Consider the following 529-nt stretch of genomic DNA (forward strand, 5'->3'; position numbering starts at 1 on the left):
CCCCTGCTCGGAGCCGGCGCAGTGTTTTCCAGCCGGCCCCGGCCCCTTTGTTGCTGCCGTAATTTGCTTTCCCTCTTCAGATTTATCAACCCAGTCATCGCGGGGCTCTCTGCCAGGGAAATTAGCTTGGAGCCGTGCCTGACAAAGTGGCAAGTCAACTGCCATATTTCTCCAGCTGGCTCAGCCCCCCGCGCTTGCTCCTTTTGTGAGCGGGGAGGTTTGGCACCGGCGCTGCCCTTGGCTGCGCCCTCCTCGGCTCCTGATCCTGTGGGCATCCGGGACCAGCCTGGGGACCCAGCCGGGGGATGGCGAGGAAGGAAGGAGGGGCGTTTTAAGTGCCGGGCAGCAGTTCCAAGGGGAGGTAAGAGGTAGAGCAGTTCATGGGGGGGGTTGTGGGGAGGGAGAGCAGCTCCTTGGGGGGGTTTGCAGGTAGGAACACTTGGTGAGGGAAGGTTGAGGGGAGCAGTAGTTCTTGCTATGGAGGGGCAGAGGCTCCATGGGGGTGGTAGCAGTTCTTGGGGGGGGGGGC

Source organism: Gavialis gangeticus, unplaced genomic scaffold (assembly GCF_001723915.1).
Source record: "Gavialis gangeticus isolate Ggan-Ray unplaced genomic scaffold, GavGan_comp1, whole genome shotgun sequence".
In the NCBI taxonomy this organism is placed as follows: Eukaryota; Metazoa; Chordata; order Crocodylia; family Gavialidae; genus Gavialis; species Gavialis gangeticus.